The sequence below is a fragment of the Bidens hawaiensis genome, unplaced genomic scaffold (genome assembly GCF_021521415.1).
Source record: "Bidens hawaiensis isolate Kalapana, Puna unplaced genomic scaffold, B.hawaiensis_p1.1 tig00000369_1, whole genome shotgun sequence".
Classification (NCBI taxonomy): domain Eukaryota; kingdom Viridiplantae; phylum Streptophyta; class Magnoliopsida; order Asterales; family Asteraceae; genus Bidens; species Bidens hawaiensis.
The window spans coordinates 8,167-22,909 of NW_027491028.1; the positions used below are offsets into that span (position 1 = coordinate 8,167).

At 38.0% G+C, this 14,743-nt stretch overlaps 1 pseudogene; it reads right to left on the reverse strand.

Moving 5' to 3' along the window:
* Positions 1-807: 807 nt before the first annotated feature.
* On the reverse strand, positions 808-1,509 carry LOC143622583 (secreted RxLR effector protein 161 pseudogene; annotated as a pseudogene).
* Positions 1,510-14,743: the final 13,234 nt, after the last annotated feature.

A 14,743-nucleotide genomic window follows, 5' to 3' on the forward strand; every position in this document is an offset into this window, starting at 1 on the left:
AATGACCAAACTAATAGTGGGACTTTCTTTCGATTGTGTTTTGTTTTTATATAGAAGTGCCCATTGAATCAGTGACGCTTTATTCTCTTTGCATACATCCCAAAAGAAGTAAAATATAGCAGGTTAACCTACTTTTGTATGGTTTTCTAATCCTTCACATTTTGACTGCTTTCCATAGTAAAATACACCTTCCAAAAAATTAGTTATTAGAAACAATTAGGATAACTTCATCCATATTGTGAAACAACTAGAACCTATTAGCAATATAGAGAAGATTGGGAATGAATTCTTATTGATATTTAAATATGGAGCATGAACCCTCTATTTATAGGCTCATTACATGATTACATAATAAATACAAAGGGAAGTTAAATACATGGAGAGTCACAATATAATGATGGAGAGTCACCTTAATTACAATAATTTATAACACCCCCCTTGACTATCCACATGTTGAAATACACATGTTTATGTTGCCTCATTAAAAACCTTGCTAGGAAAACCCAATGGGACAAAACCATAGCCAAGGGAAAAAGAGTGCAATGCGTATTATTCCCCCCTGATGATTGTATTATTCTCCCCCTGATGATTTATCTCCTTGAGTTGACGCATCCCGATCCCGTGAACTAATTTCTTGAATGTTGAGGTCGGAAGTGATTTAGTAAACAAGTCTGCCAAATTCTCGCTAGAGCGAATTTGTTGAACGATAATATCCCCATTCTTTTGTAGATCATGTGTAAAAAAGAACTTTGGCGAGATATGTTTGGTTCTGTCTCCTTTGATGTATCCTTCCTTGAGTTGTGCAATTCATGTTGCGTTGTCTTCATGTAAAACCGTTGGTCCTTCGTCTGCAGAATAAATACCATAAGATCCACGAATGTGTTGTATTATAGTTCTCAACCAAACACATTCTCGACTAGCTTCATGGATTGCTAATAATTCTGCATGGTTAGATGAAGTGGCTGCGATTGTTTGCTTCACAGACTGCCATGAAATTGCAGTGCCTCTGTGTGTGAATAAATATCCTGTTTGGGATCGGCCAGTATGAGGATCAGACAAATACCCTGCATCTGCAAAACCAACCAGACTTGTTTTCGATTGGTTAGTAAAATACAAGCCCATATCTTTAGTTCCTTGGAGATATCGAAATATTTGTTTTACCCCATTCCAATGTCTCCTTGTTGGGCATGAGATATACCTTGCCAACAAATTTAATGAAAATGATATATCTAGTCGTGTATGGCTCGCAAGGAACATTAATGCACCGATTGCACTTAGATACGGTACTTCTGGACCAAGAATTTCTTCTTCATCTCTTGGTGGTCGGAATGGGTCCTTTTCCACATCAAGTGACCTCACAACCATTGGAGTGCTCAGTGGATGTGATTTGTCCATGTAAAACCTTTTGAGTAATTTTTCTATGTAAGTTTCTTGATGCATAAGTATCCCACCTTTAAGATGTTCTATTTGCAACCCAAGACAAAACTTTGTCTTTCCAAGATCTTTCATTTCAAACTCCCTTTTTAAATACTCGATTGCCTTTTGGAGCTCCCCAGGAGTCCAATTAGATTCAAATCATCAACATATACAACAATTATAACAAATTCAGATTCTGATATTTTCGTAAAAATGCATGGACAAACAGAATCATTTTTGTAACCTTCTTTCAACAAATATTCACTAAGGCGATTATACCACAGACGCCCAGATTGTTTTAGCCCATATAATGATTTGTTTAGTTTAATTGAAAGATGTTCTCGAGAACTTGATTTAAATGATTCTGGTAGTTTGAATCCTGCTGATAGTTTCATGTATATTTTTGTATCAAGTGAGCCATAAAGGTAGGCTGTCACAACATCCATTAGACGCATATCAACCCCTTGTTGTATTACCAAACAAACAAGATAGCGAAAAGTCGTTGCATCTATCACAGGAGAATACGTCTCCTCATAACCAATTCCAGGTCTTTGCGAAAATCCTTGTGTTACCAGTCGTGCCCTGTAGCGTGTAATCTCATTCTTTTCATTACGTTTTCGCACAAAGACCCATTTGTAACCAACAACATTTACACATTCAGGTGTTTGAACTACGGGACCAACGACTTCCCGTTTCGTGAGGGAATTTAATTCTGCTTCAATTGCGTCTTTCCATTTTAGCCAATCATGTCTCTGTTTACATTCATCAACAGATATTGGTTCATGATCCTCATTGTTTTCCATTATTTCTAGCGCTAAATTATATGAAAAGGTATCATCGACATCGACTTGGTTTTGGTTCCGTACTTTCCTAGGCATGATATAGTTTATTGAGATCTCTTCATTTTCAGGTACCTTATGTTCGTCTTGAACCAACATGTCTAGTGTCTCTTTAGGAGACTCTTTTTCTGGCATTATTGCTATCTCGATTTGACTATGCTCATTATTTGCTCCTTTTTTCTTTCGAGGATTTTTGTCTTTGGAACCAATTGGCCTGACACGTTTTAGGCGTGCATTAGATTCATTACCAATATGTGGTGGTCCTTCTGGGACACTGATTTTAAATGGAGCATTAGCAGCCGGTATATGTGACTTAGTCACTCTTTTTGGGTCAGTAAATGCATCTGGTAATTGATTTGCTAATCTTTGTAAATGAATTATTCTTTGAACTTCAAGTTCACACTGTTTAGTTCGAGGATCCAAATGAGATAACAATAATTCATTCCAACATATATCACCTTTTAGCTGCTTTTCATCTCCCCCCAAATTTTGGGAATGTTGATTCATCACAATGACAATCAACAAAACGAGCCGTAAACAAATCTCCTGTTGTTGGCTCTAAATACTTAATAATAGATGGTGACTCATACCCGACATATATTCCTAACCTCCTTTGAGGTCCCATCTTTGTACGTTGTGGTGGGGTTATTGGAACATATACACCACAACCAAAAATCCTTAAATGAGAGATATTTGGTTCCTGACTAAAAACCATCTTTAATGGAGAGGAAGTATGGTAACTCATTAGTCTGATGCGAATTAGTGTTGTTGCATGTAAAATTACATGCCCCCAGCAGTAACTGGTAATTTTGATTTCATAATCATTGGTCTTGCAATCATTTGAAGTCGCTTAATAAGCGATTCAACAAGCCCATTTTGTGTGTGGACATGAGGTACATGATGCTCCACCCTTATCCCAATAGACATGCAATAATCATTAAATGTTTGGGATGTAAATTCACCAGCATTGTCTAACCGAATTTTCTTAATGGGGTAATATGGGAAATGTGCTCGTAACCTTATTAATTGAGCAAGTAGTCGTGCAAATGCCATATTACGACTTGATTATAAGCACAACTGAGACCATCTAGTTGATGCATCAATTAGGACCATAAAGTATCTAAATGGTCCACTAGGGGGATTTATAGGCCCACATATATCACCATGTATTCTTTCTAAAAAATTAAGAGATTTGGTCCCCACCTTAGCCGATGATGGACGAGTAATTAATTTTCCTTGCGAGCATGCAGCACATGTAATGTCCTTACGCCGAAGAACCTTTTGTTTTTTCAAAGGATGCCCGCATGTATTTTCAATAATTTTTCGCATCATAATTGATCCGGGATGGCCTAACCGATCATTCCAAATAATAAAATTTTCCCGGTCCATAAACTTCTAGTTTATGACCATATTTGATTCAATTATGTTAATTTTAGTATAGTACAAACCAGAGGCAAGTGCGGGTAACTTTTCTAATACATGTTTTTCACCCGAAATCATACTTGTGATTTGAAGATACTCATCATGTCTCTCACATGTTGTCTCAAGATGATATCCATTTAGACGAATATCTTTAAAACTTAAAAAATTTCTTTGAGACAATCGGGCAAACAATGCATTATTAAATTTGAAACGTGTTCCACCCGAAAATACAGCATTTGCTTCTCCAAAGCCTTCAACTAATTTTGAACTACCCGATATAGTACCAACGTTTGCCTCTATTATAATTAAATTAGAGAAAAAATTTCTTTTCTTGAAAATTGTATGCGTGGTTGCACTGTCGATTAGACATATGTCTTCATCATTGATAGGACGTTTTAAATGCTCCATACACTCCTCGCCTTATTGTTTGACTTCAAGAGCAGAGCGCTGATAACGTGTTGTGAAACAACTGGAACCTATTAGTAATATAGAGAAGATTGAGAATGAATTCTTATCTATATTTCAATATGGGGCATGAGCCCTCTATTTATAGGCTCATTACATGATTACATAATAAATACAAAGGGAAGTTAAATACATGGAGAGTCACAATATAATGGTGGAGAGTCACCTTAATTACAATAATTTATAACAATCCAATAATAATCTACTTTTATTGTGTAAAAAGGATTTAAAAGGTTGTATATATTTACAACAATATATGATACATAGTTGATACCTGTGTCGGTCAAAGCTATTTAGGAATCGTATATGCATTATCATGACTTTTTGATTGTGTAGAAGCAATGTTTTCAGACCTGACCCGGACGTCGACCTGGACGCCTTACCGGGTCAAAGGTCAGACCGACTCGGGAGGACGGACTGGTGTTTGACCCGGATGACGTCATAATATATATATATATATATGTAAAGGATGGATCTTGCGAGAAGTAATATTATAACGAGAAGCGCGGGAAGTAAATCACAACCATTGATTACAAAGACCAATGGTTTATGTTAAAACATGGCAATTTAGTAAATATTAAAAACTTTTAACCAGATTTTAATTCCTTATAAGGTCTAAAATGTCATTAGTGTGTAGCTATCAAAAAGAAACGGTTGGAGTATCCCTGGATTCACTTAGTAACTTGTCACACCCCGACCAAAGGCGGCGGAACATGCCAAGGTGTGACGATTGCCCGTAAGCACATGACACTATTAAAGCGACAATATTTAATAAACTCAATTCATTTCACAACATCGAAAATGTCACATAACAATATTCATAACATGTCATAACAATTTATAACAAAATATAGCAAATCAATATTGTTCATTTTTGCTAATATCATAATGTTATTTGTTACGTTTTCTTCAAGCATCCAAAATCAACCAAGATGTAAACCTGTAACATTTCATAAAATAAAGTTTGTCAAAAAAAAGGTTGGTGAGCAATTCATAAGTTTGAACATAGAGATATGTAGTAGAAAAATCCACAAAACTAGTATACGAAACTGTTTTGGATAAAAATCAGCTAAGGATAATGTATCCAAATCTGTTATGTGAGGTCTAGTGATATGATATTAACAACGAATGTATGAACGAAATTGAGATGAACACAACGATTTGTTGCGAGGAAAAACCCTTTGATCTTGTTCAGATCAAAAGAAAAAAACCCCGGGTGATGACAACTCGTCGATCACCAATTTATTAATCACAAAAAGGTTACAATTGTTTTGGAGATTATGATCAATGTTACAACGAATGGTAATGTGCAGAGAGAAGTATGAGTTCTGCTCTAAGTGTGTGTGTATACAAGTGATGAATGAACGACCTAGCATTGATCATAAATCAATATAAATAAGAAAAGAAAATAACAACTAGCTCCTATTTTTAAGGCACTACTCCACTAGTTGCTCCCATCACTTTGACCACGTGCATAAAGGAGTCCAGTAGCGAAATAGGTGGTAGAATGAGTCTTAGAGCCGTTGCACTTGATAAATATCTACCTTTATATAAGAAACAACCGTTAACAACACCAATTACTGAGGATCCTTGATCCTGGCATAGCTCTGGAACTCTTCAGAAGGATAATTGATCCAGACACGTCTTCAAGAATAACATATCCTCACCACTCAGTTATTTGTGACTCAACAAGAAGTCCTATAAATCCGCCATTATCCCCACAAAACGTGTTACAGCCATTTGACAATGTGCCATATCTTCTTAACTGCGAGTTAGTGGATAGACTGAGTCTTCTAACCGTTACACCTGCTAGATACAAGATTACACATGAGAACAACCGTTAATTAGTAATAAGTACTGAGGATCCTTGGTCCTGATATGATTTGGAATACATGCTAAGGATAACTGATCCAAACATATGCTAGGATAACGTATCCACAGTGCCAAATTTCCGTATCCAATCCTGTTCCTCTTCGTATTCTGCCTCATTGTTGGTGGCTTGGAATGCACATGAAAAGTCTTCTCTAGTTGTTGGACCTCCAAGTCAGCTTCTTTTTGTAGGTCACTAGTGAAATCAGCCACAAAGTCCGCCAGTGCTTGAGACATTATTGCTGTTCTTGGCTCGTAATGGATATCATATGCACTTAATTTCACAGCCCACTTGGCCATTTTACCTGATAACTCTGGTTTTCTAAGAACATTCTTCACAGGATAATTAGTTCTCAAAATAATAGGATGAGTTTCAAAATAATGTCTCAATTTAGTAAAAGCCATAATGAGTGCAAGAACTAACTTTTCTAAATGAGAATACCTGGCTTCTGCATCTAGAAGACTTTTACTTACATAGTAAACGGGATGTTGTTCACCTTCATGATCCTTTACCAAGACGGCACTTACTGCATTTCCCGAGACAGCAAGATATAGATATAAGGATTCTCCATCCACGGGCTTCATTTGAGCTGGAGCTGAGGATAAGTAATCCTTCTAGGCTGTAAGCGCAGCCTCATGCTTCTCCGTCTACTCAAACTTCTTATTCTTCCTAAGGATGTCATAGAAGTCTTTGCACTTCTCGGAGGATCTTGAGATGAACCTATTGAGAGCGGCTATTCTTCCTGTGAGCCTTTGGACATCCTTGGCATTTGCAGGAGACTTCAAATTAAGGATGGCTTCAATATGCTCGGGGCTTGCTTCAATTCCTCTTTTAGTCACCATATATCCCAGAAATTTTCCAGCCTTAACACCAAAGTGGCTTTTTGACGGATTCAATTTCATGTTATATTGGTCAAGTATATTGAATGCTTCCTCGAGGTCTCTAAGGTTATCCTCAACTTTCTTCGACTTTACCACCATATCGTCTATGTATACCTTCATAGTCTTGCCCAACTGCTCCTTGAACATCATGTTGACTAGTCTTTGGTATGTTGCCCCTGCATTTCTTAGTCCAAACGGCATAGCAATATAGCAATATATGCCGGTAGGAGTCATGAAGGCTGTATCCTCTTGATCAGATGGTTCCATCTGGATTTTTTGAAATTCGGATGAAGCATCCATAAAGGTGAGCATTTCATGTCCTGCCGTTGCATCCACCATGGAATCTATATGTGGTAATGGGAAAGGATCCTTGTGGAATGCCTTGTTTAAATCGGTAAAATCGACACACACCCTCCACTTTCCATTCTTTTTTGAAACAACGACCACATTAGCTAGCCATCGAGGATATTGAATTTCTCTGATCATACCGGCCTTAAGAAGTTTTTCAACTTCTTCTTGTATGATCTTGTTCCTTTCAGGAGCGAATTTTCTTCGCTTCTAATGGACTTAATAGATAAATCAAGGCCTAATTTATGAGTGATTACCTCTTTTGAAATACCTGTCATGTCTGAATGTATGAAGGCAAACGTGGATTTTCTTCGTTTTAGGAAGGATATGATATCCTCCTCAATATCATCGGGGATACTGGATCCTAGGAACACCTTTACGTCTGGATCCTCGGGGTCCAAGGATACTTCCTTTAAATCTATATCCCGGGCTTCCAGTACGTCCCTAGGATGTTGCTGTGGTTGCTATGCTATAGTTTGCTTGGCTGTTGGCTTCACCAACTATCTTCACTACTCTCTTCACAACTCCCCATGGGGTAGGTAGTTTGATGTATTGGTGGTAAGTTGAGGCATTGGTGGTAAGTTGAGGCCACCGCCTTCATCCCATGGAGCCAGGGCCTGCCTAAAATAACATTGCAACAAGAAAGGTTATCAATAACACATAATTTTTTATATGAAGTTAACCCTTCAATATAAATTGGGAGGTTGATGTCCCCCAATGTCTTCTTGGTTTCTCCGCTGAAACCGAGTAGCACTGATGATCTAGGGACGATTTCAGAATCTGGAATGTTCATCTTCTTAAGGACATCATGTTGGATGATGTTGACTGAGCTTCCACCGTCTACTAGGATCCCGCGTACATAATGGTTAGAGATAAATAAAGTAATAATCAAATCGTCATGGTGAGGATCCTGGATGTTTAGTTTGTTTTCTTCATCGAAAAAGATTCTTTTGTCTGTTGTTAAAGTGGTGGATACTATTGGTCGGTCTCCGTTATCCAGCTTGATCTCTTTGGCGAGCCTTTTTGCCGCGGAGAAGGAAGTTCCACATATGTCGGATCCTCTAGAGATGAAGTTGACCATTCGTACGTCCAGTTCAACCTGGTGAGGATCCTGGATACTCGAATCGAAGAATATTCTCTCATCAGTTATTCTAGTAGTAGGGATGAGTGGCCTTATTTCATCGTCCAACTTGAATTCTTCTTTAGGATAAGATGTTTGAAATATGTCACAGTCTCTGGAGACGAAGTTGATCACGTGAGCATCTGGTGGTGGCGGCGTTGCTTTTTTGTGGAGGATCTTCAGGATCCTGGATCCTGGTTTTCTTCCTTCCCAAGAGTTCTTTAAAGTGACCCTGGCTCACCAATTTCTCTCCTTAAGCCAATGCATTCGTCTGTCATGTGGCCAAAATCATCGTGGAAGGCACACCACTTAGACTTGTCTTTGAAGGTAGTCGTATTCTCATTCTTTCAGGGCCACCTTGCTTTTTCCCCTAGATCCTTCATGGCACAAATTAAGCCATGGTTATCTATGGAGAAACAATACTCGGAGATGCAGGGATAGTCTTCATCATCATCTCCTTCTTCGACCGCTCATATGTTTTGATTGTTGAACTTGGTGTACGACTTTGAGTTGTTGTTCCTGTATGAGGATCCTTTATTCTTGTCAGGGGATTCCTGTTTTGTTTGAGCCCCCGATTTTTCTTTGATCCTTTTGTCATCTACCAACCGTATAAACCTTAGTGCCCTGTTCCTTACTTCATCTAGATACCTGCAAGGAGTCATCACAAGATCATCATAAAAGGGGGAGCCCCTCTGAAGTCCCATCTTGAAGGCTTCAACAGCAGTAGAGATGTCAAGATTAGGGATTTCCAGAGCTTCCCTGTCGAACCTCGTGACGAAGTCCCTAAGGGATTCATCACTTGGTTGGACAACTCGGTATAAATCACTAGTTAACTTCTCAAATTTCCTGCTACAGGAAAATTGACTGTTGAACGAGTTAACTAAATGTGAAAAAGAAGTAATTGAAAAGGGAGTAAGACTTAGCAGCGATTTTAATGCTGATCCTGTCAGTGTGGATCCAAAGCCTTTACACAATCAGGCTTCCTTGAGTCTCTCAGGAATGGGGTTGATTTCCATCCTTTCTCTGTATTGTGCCACATGTTCTTTAGGATCAGTGGTCCCGTCGTAAGTCTTCATGTTGGGGGTTTGGAACCGCTTCGGAATTTTAGCATCACAGATAGGTGGAGCAAATCTGGATAACTTGTGGCTTCCCTCAGGTATCTCAGGGATTGGTCGTATCACCCTGGGAACACTGGATATCATATCGTTGAGCTTCTGTAGCTCTTTGGCCATAGCCTGGTTGATACCTGTATCCTGCATGGGACTACGGTTAGTATCTAAAGATATAGGATCATACAAGTTGCCTCTTTGCTGGATGAAGGTCGGCATCTCGGATGAGTAGTTGGGATAAGAGGAATTTGCGATAGGAGTTGGTCCTCCAGAAGCTATGGTCTGCATGGGGATTATATCTCCTTCATGGACTTCGGAGGATCGTTGATGTTGGACTCCTGAGGATCCTTGATTCTAATAGAAGGATCCTTGAGGTTGGGAATTATAGGATCCCTGAAGATATAATCCAGAGGATCCTGGTTGAATGATGGGTGATCCTTGTCGGAAGTGTGAGGATCCTTGAGTTTGCTAACCCATGGACCCTTGTTGAAGGATAGATGATCCTGGCTAAAACAGTGAGGATCCTTGAGTCTGTTGACCCGTGGACCCTTGTTGAAGGATAGATGATCCTAGCTGAAACAGTGAGGATCCTTGAGTCTGTTGACCCATGGACCCATGTTGAAGGATAGATGATCCTTGAGTGAACTGAGCCATGGATTCTGGACTGGTGAAATCCAGCATCCTGGGTATCAGGGGAGTGTGATCCTCCGCTGGCCTCTTAGTCTTCTTGAGATCTTCTATCTCATGAAGGATCCTCTGGTTGGTCTTGTTCTGATGCTCCATATATGCTTTAACCTGCGAAAAAATAGATGAAACATCATTGTTAGTATTAACCACCGACGCAACAGCAGTGGTTTTCGAGCTCTGGAAGACTGGTAATTGCGTCTTGCTTCCAGCAGCAGCAGCCCTTGGTGCTCCCGTGATTGGCGGAGGCATCGGCGGCAAGGTTCTTGATGAGAGAGAAACCGAAGATGGCATAGTTGATGAAGCAGATGTTGATTGAGAGGCCATTGACAGTAATATGGGTATGAAAAGGTTGACAAAGATAGGAATAATATGGATTATAGCACCAATTGCCCCACCGTGGGCGCCAAATTGTTTTGGATAAAAATCAGCTAAGGATAATGTATTCAAATCTGTTATGTGAGGTCTAGTGCTATGATATTAATAACGAATGTATGAACGAAATTGAGATGAACACAACGATTTGTTGCGAGGAAAAACCCTTTGATCTTGTTCAGATCAAAAGAAAAAAACCCCGGGTGATGACAACTCGTCGATCACCAATTTATTAATCACAAAAAGGTTACAATTGTTTTGGAGATTATGATCAATGTTACAACGAATGCTAATGTGCAGAGAGAAGTATGAATTCTGTTATGAGTGTGTGTGTATACAAGTGATGAATGAATGACCTAGCATTGATCATAAATCAGTATAAATAAGAAAAGAAAACAACACCTAGCTCCTATTTTTAAGGCACTACTCCACTAGTTGCTCCCGTCACTTTGACCACGTGCATAAAGGAGTCCAGTAGCGAAATAGGTGATAGACTGAGTCTTAGAGCCGTTGCACTTGATAAATATCTACCTTTATATAAGAAACAACCATTAACAACACCAATTACCGAGGATCCTTGATCCTGGCATAGCTCTAGAACTCTTCAGAAGGATAATTGATCCAGACACGTCTTCAAGAATAACATATACTCAGCACTCATTTATTTGTGACTCAACAAGAAGTCCTATAAATCCGCCATTATCCCCACTAAACGTGTTACAGCCATTTGACCACGTGCCATATCTTCTTAACTGCGAGTTAGTGGATAGACTGAGTCTTCTAACCGTTAACCTGCTAGATACAAGACTACACATGAGAACAACCGTTAATTAGTAATAAGTACTGAGGATCCTTGGTCCTGATATGATTTGGAATACATGCTAAGGATAACTGATCCAGACATATGCTAGGATAACGTATCCACAGTGCCAAATTTTCGTGCCCTAACATAAACAATTGATAAAAGCACTAGATTTGGATAAATAGACAATCGCTAAAAACATTAGCGCCACCTAGCTACAAAGGGTTGCCAAGTAGTCTAGGATTTTATAGTTATCGTTAATTGCATTACGTTAACGACACCTTGCCATGAGGGGTTGCCAAATGGTCTAGGATTTATAGTTCCACCATCCAAAAGCGATAAACACATAAGCATGTAAGCATAGAACACCAAATCGAGCCATTATTCAAGTAAGGTATACAACAATGTTTGTGGTTTAAGACCCAAGTATAAAATATTTAGTTTAGATAAGATGAAATGTCACCCCCAAAACAAAAGATAGAAAACAGGGTATGAAGTTACTCACGTTCAAGTAATAAGCTTGAAAAGTTGATAATTTGGAGATTTTTCGGAACGACGGGTTTAACATATGAAGCCAAAATAAAAAGAAATCTTGAATTTAGAACGGTTGTCTTGAAGATCTTTAAATAAAATAATTGTTGCAAAAAGTAAACAATTAAAGTTCAAGGTTTAAAATGTAACTATTTAAGAGTTTATAATAATACCCCTTTAAAAATGTAAGTTTGCTCGAAACCGGGTTAAAGTATCTAACCTTAATATTTACTTAACCAACGTTAAGTAATAAAGTGGGAAAAATTCTAAAATGCAAGTTCCATTGGGCTAAAGATACTAAAACGGGTCTTTAACGAGTGTTTGGGTTGTTGGTTCGGGTCTTGATAATTGGTCAAACCCAAAGTCAACTTTCCAAAATAATGATTGTTATGATATAACTCACTAAAACTTTATAAGACTTAACCAAGTATATAGATCTATTGTTTTAGAACTAACAACGTACGTTAAGCGAGTGTTCGGTTTTGTCGGTCCAAACTATGTTATGAGATCAAGTTGGATACTTGGATCCAACATTTCCATGTACTTAAGAAAATAATAAAAATCAGTTTGTAAACTATTTTTAAAGAAATATACAAGTCTTGATAGCTAAAAACACACTTGTGTCTTAAGCGAGTAAAAATCGGATCGGTTCGGTTTCCATCTCACAACAAGTTCATAAATGGATTCCACATACCCATATATCATAGATCTTGTATAATAATGTACAAATGAAAAACACACTTGTGTGTGTTAAGCGAGTAAAAATCGTTTCGGTTTGGTTTCCATCTCACAACAAGTTCATAGATGATTCCACATACCCATATATCATAGATCTTGTATAATAATGTACAAATGAAAATATTTAAGTTCTACAACTAAAAAGTCAACAACAATTCTTTTTAACAAAAGTTCGGTTTCCATATCACAATGAGTTCATAGATGGATTCCACATACCCATGACTTGTAAATGTGACTAACAACTAAAATGAGCAGAAGTTAAACATAAATAATATGTGCAAGCAAGTTATGTGAGTGTATATATATCAAGAACACGAAGTCCTCCATGAAGCCTTGTCTTACGGGTCCGAAACTTAACCAACCGGAGTCGGAGAAGTAACTACCAAAGGTAACAAGGGTGTGTATTATATATATATGTTGTACCACCATATTCAAGTGTTAGTAATGTTATATGAACAAGTTAGAATGAAAGACTATAGTTAGTTTGACTTGAGAAGTCAAGCCTTCAAGAATACATAAATAAACAACCTTGAATATTTGGAGGATTTGAGAGAGAATTTGGAGTAAGAGCAAGTGTAAAAATGAAGGAGATGGGTGTGTATATATAGGGTAAGGGTCAAAGCTTATTTACAAGGTTCTCTTTTATGTTTTGCATGAAAATAGATTGGTTAAACAAACAAGCAAATCACAAAACAACAAACAAAAACGAAATAGTGTACAGGGGTGTCTAGGCACCACGCGAGCTCCTTCTAGCCCTTTGATTGCGCGGCGCGGCGTGCCTAGGGGAGGGGGGGTGGCTGACCCAGCTCGTCTAATGGTTCGTTTCGCGTTCGGAAGTTCGTTTTTGATGTATTTTAGTCGTTTTAAGTTTGTTTTCGAATCCGTAAAAGAGGTTTTACAAATTGAGCAAATGGGAATGTTTTGGTAACATAAAAATCCAGTATTTTATATATCATGAGTTTCGATTTACAAAACGGGTCGGTTTACAACGTAAAACAATGCATAAACGAATACAAACAAGACCCGAAATTGACGAATGTCACATAACTCCCCACACAGCTCAAGGCATAAAATCCTCTTCTAATATCCAACTGATACATAAAATCGACCAATTTAAAGTCGATCGATTTCTATTCCTTAAGTATAAGAAGCAATTCGTCATCTGTGCATTAAACAAAATTGGTTTTGAAGCTGAATTGGGGGTTTTATCATATGTTAGAGGGATCGAACCCTACACAAGGTGTTGAAGGTATGTTGGGTGATTTTAGGTTTTGTTGTTTTTTTAGTACATGTAGGTTATTAAGTTAATAATGGAAGCGCGTTTAACTAATTCTGATGTAGTTATTCATAGTTCAATACACCACATATTTTTGTTGTTATTGTTTTGTTTAGTGGGTAGGGATGGCAAAAAAACCCAAACCCGATGGGGAAAACCGAAACCCGCCCCGAACGGGGCGGGTTCGGGGACACTTAATCGGGGACGGGTCCGGGTTCGGGTTTTCCCCGTTTAAGTTAATCGGGTTCGGGGCGGGTATGGTATAGCCTGTACCCGCCCCGTATACCCGCCCCGTATACCCGTTTAAAACCCGTTTAATTAAATATAATTTTTATATTTATATATAATATATTATTTATTATTTATTTTCCCAATATACCCGTTTAAAAATTAAAACCTTTTTCCTACTTTCCCAATCCATTGTAGCCGTAGCCGTCTTCATCCAAAAACATTGGAAGCGTTAATGTGCGCCCAAAGTTGGTTGTTGAATGAAATCAAAGGTAAACAAACATTTTATTTTTTATTTTTAACTTAGCTACTATATAAACTTTTGACTTTTGTGATATGAATATAGCAACTTGTTCAGAAGAATCCGAGGCATATTGCCAAACTATTGAATATGATTGTGACGATGGTATTGAGGTAATACATATATATATGGTTTATCGTTTACATTTTAATATGGTTTAACATTGATTCTTATATAGTTTCCAATTAATATGTTAATGTTTGATTATCATAGCAATCCGGCGTGACAAGTGTTTGAATGGTTGAATGGGTGCGGTATGGACGTGTAAGAAGGATCAATCATGAAGTTAATTTCCGTTGTGATGGGAGAAATAAACATTTTTATGTATTAATAATGTC